Consider the following 4452-nt stretch of genomic DNA (forward strand, 5'->3'; position numbering starts at 1 on the left):
AGGCCAACAAACATATGAAAAAATGCTCATCATCACTGATCATTAGAGAAATGCAAATCAAAACCACATTGAGATACCATCTCACGCCAGTTAGAATGGCGATCATTAAAAAATCTGGAGACAACAGATGCTGGAGAGGATGTGGAGAAATAGGATCACTTTTACACTGTTGGTGAGAGTGTAAATTAGTTCAACCATTGTGGAAGACAGTGTGGCAATTCTTCAAGGACCTAGAAATAGAACTTCCATTTGACCCAGCAATCCCATTACTGGGTATATACCCAAAGGATTATAAATCATTCTATTATAAAGACACATGCATATGTATGTTCATAGCAGCACTGTTTACAATTGCAAAGACCTGGAACCAATCCAAATGCTCATCGATGATACACTGGATAAGGAAAATGTGGCAAATATACACCATGGAATACTATGCAACCGTAAGAAATGATGAGTTCATGTTCTTTGTAGGGACATGAATGAATCTGGAAACCATCATTCTCAGCAAACTGACACAAGAACAGACAATCAAATACCGCATGTTTTCACTCATAGGTGGGTGTTGAACAATGAGAACACATGGATACAGGGAGGGGAGCATCACACACTGGGGTTTGTAGCAGGGGGCCAAGGGAGGGACAGCTGGGGGTGGGGAGGTACGGGGGGAAGGAGGCAGCAAACCCCATTGCCATGTGTGTACCTATGCAACAATCCTGCTTGATCTGCACATGTACCCTAGATCCTAAAGTACAATAAAAAAAATCACCAAATGTTAAAATAAAGACCAAAACACTTCTAATATTAAACACAAATAAATGTGAGCTATACCTACTGATATGGTTTGGATCCATGTCCTTGCCCAAATCTCATGTCCAACTGTAATCCTCAATGTTGGAGGTGGAGACTAGTGGGATGTTATTGGATCACGGAGGTGAATTTCCCCCTTGGTGCTTTTCTAGTAATAGTGATGAAATTCTCCTAAGATATGGTCATTTAAGCGTGCGGCACCTCCTCCCCTCCCATTGGTCCTGCTCCTGCCATACAAGACTGCTCCTGCTTCACCTTCCATCACGAGTAAAGCTTCCTGAAACCCCCTCCCCCACCCAGAAGCAGATGCCATCATGTTTCCTGTATAGCCTGCAGAACTGTGAGCCAATGAAACCTCTTTTCTTTATAAATTACCCAGTTTCAAGTATTTCTTTATAGCAGCGTGAGAACTGACTAATACACCTGCATTTAAGAAAGATTACTAAGAACAAATAAGATAATTATCTACCCAATTATTCCATTTCAGTGTCACTGGTTGCTGGAGCCTATCTTCAAAGCTCAGGGTGCAAGGAAGGAACCAGTCCTGGACGGGATATCATCGCATCACAGGGCACACACACACACACACACACACACACACACACACACACACTGGGACCATTTAGACATGCCAGTTCACCTAACGTGCAGATCTTTGTGATGTGAGAGGAAACAGGAGTACCTAGAGAAAAACCCAGGCAGACATGGGAAGAATGTGCCAACTTCAAACAGATATCAGTCCCAGCCAAAAATCCATTTTTTCCCTCTTCAGTGTTATAATAAAACAACATTGAACAAAATGACAATATTTCAGGGCCTGCTATATTTTAGCACTGTAGAAGGGTAGTCTACTGGAATTGTAGTACATACAGGGCTATGTGTTTCCAACATTTTCCAGCCTCTGGAAACCTGTTGAATTCTGTCGTGACAGCCAATGCCTACCTATGGTCCCCAGAGTCTCAAATGGAAGCGACAAGAATAAGAAATATGCCACTTATAATGTTTTTAGATTTTTAACATTATAATTTAAAACTACTACTACAGCTCACTATTAAAAACAACAAACAGGCCGGGTGTGGTGGCTCACACCTGTAATCCCAACACTTTGAGATGCTAAGGCGGGCAGATCACGAGGTCAGGAGATAGAGACCATCCTGGCCAACATGGTGAAACTCCGTCTCTACTAAAAATACAAAAATTAGCCAGGCATGGTGGTGCGTGCCTGTAGTCCCAGCTACTTGGGAGGCTGAGGCAGGAGAATTGCTTGAACCAGGGAGTTGGAAGTTGCAGTGAGCCAAGATCATGCCACTGCACTCCAGCTTGGTGACAGAGCAAGACTCCGTCTCAGACACACAAATAAATAAAAAAAAAAAAAAAAAAAACGAAATGGCCTAGGAAGCTTCAAATATCAGTGCCAAAAAAGATTAAGGCAACCAGGGCCCGAGTGGCTTCAGGATGCAGCAGTAAAAGCTTTAGAGCGATTTGGGGTTTTGATACTGATCAGCCATTCAAAGGGTTTTCCTTGATTTACTTAACCTCTGCTAATTTCTATACTCTGAAATAAACTATGGACCAGGCAAAATGACTCACTCCTGTAATCCCAGTACTTTGGGAGGCTGAGGTGAGAGGATCACTTGAGGTCAGAAGTTCGAGACCAGCCTGGCCAACATGGTGAAACTCCATCTCTACTAAAAATACAAAAATTCACCAGGCTTGGGGGCACATGCCTGTAATCCCAACTACTCGGGAGGCTGAGACAGGAGAATTGCTTGAACCTGGGAGGTGGAGGTTGTAGTGGGCCAAGATTGTGCCACTGCACTCTGGCCTGAGTAACAGAACGAGACTCTGTCTCAAAAAAACAAAGAAAAAAAAACTATAAATTTAATATTAGATTGCTGAAATAAAGGTTAAGATTAAAGCAGTTACAATTTTGAGTACCATTTGCTTACATTAGTTTTGTTAACATTAATTTTCCGTCCTTCACATCACCTATCCCAGAGAAAATACCTGTTGCTCTGACTGAACCCCTCCCTATCTGTTGCCACCTTAAAAACCAGTCAGTTCACATAGTCCTCAAACCAAGGTCTGCTGGTCCTAGGGTGATGATTTCACTTCCCCCACCATTATCATGATCAACAACAGGATTATTAGATTAGCATCTATGCGGGTGTATAAAATGACTTGTCCCCAAGTCTTGGTGGTTAATCATCTATAGGAGAGGTCACTGGGTATGTAAAACATTTCTCAATCTTCTTGCAATACCACCTCCCTTAGAAGGATTTTTAGACATATTTTCCTTATCAACTACTTTCTGCCCAGATCATGAAATTTTAATACCATAGATGAAATATTAACTCCTTATACACTATGGACTTTTGTAGTACCAAAAATCATTATGAAGTCTATCATCCCTTTACCCTCAAAAGTCTATTTTCAGCCCCTTACTGGTAATATCACTCCTCTTGGGAATGCATAAAATACTGTTATGAAAGCAAAAGCTGGAACCCCATTGCTGCCCTTTATTTGATGCGTGACACTGGAATGCTTTTTCAGCATCTGTCAGCCTGCCCTTGCTTATTGGTAAAAGGGAACTCATGATGCCTTCCTTAGTAAACTGTTCTGTGGGAATAAATGAGAAATCCCACACAGAGTAGATGGCATCTAGTACGATTTCAATAGATGGTCATCCAGGTCCACTTTTCTCCTTTCTCCCAGAGAAGTGATGACTGTTATTTAAACCAAGCAGCATAACTGCCACAGAGACCACCTGGAAGTGGAGCAGGAAGATGGAGCATATGCTCACACTTACATCATACATGAACCTTTGGGGCCATTTCTGTGTTGCCGGATGGTTTGCTGATGTATTGGGGTGAGGTGAGAAGATTTGTCACTTCTGTCCCCTTCTTTGATCTTCTGGATTGATATTGGAAAAGCAGTTTCCTATTGAGTCTCAAATGAAGAGAGAGTGCAGATGAAGAGGTGGCAGGAGTCATAAGCCCTTGACCCTCATACCAGACCCATTACCACTTACATGACCTTGTGTTGGGATTTCATCTGCACTATCAGCTTCTTCAAAGAGAGAGAGGTTGTTGAATGAGTACCCATAAGGGCACAATCCTAGCAACATAAAAAACTACAAGTGTTTAAGTCCTAGATGGTCATCATCTATAAAAGCAGACCATGTGTTGTCCTTTGAGGAGACTAAGAGTTGCATCCCCACTCCTGATCATTACTAGATGCCTCTGCAAAATTGATTTGCCATCAGTGAATCTGAACTGGTCATCTGTAAACTGGAAATAATGATGCCTTCCTCACAGACTTGTTGTGAGAGATTTATGCAAAATATGTAATTGCACATTTTTGGCTGTATTTGTGCTATCTTAGAGTAAGTGCCCTTTTGCATCTTTTTGCTCCTGAAAATAGTGTTTCTGAGATTTCTCTAATAAGGTAACTTTGGGGATGTTTAGATATTATGAACCCTGACCATTTTTGTACCATTGCCCAAGCTGCTCGATTCTATCCCTGGCTCCATCAGTTTGTGTGGTGAGCAAATTCTTTGCCATCCAGCTCTGTGCTTAGCAGCAGGTACGTTGTAGTCATATACATCCATGAAGAGAGCATAATCATACCTCGCTAGTAGGG

Source organism: Sapajus apella, unplaced genomic scaffold, assembly GCF_009761245.1.
Source record: "Sapajus apella isolate SASKATOON/1434 unplaced genomic scaffold, GSC_monkey_1.0 scaffold191, whole genome shotgun sequence".
NCBI lineage: Eukaryota > Metazoa > Chordata > Mammalia > Primates > Cebidae > Sapajus > Sapajus apella.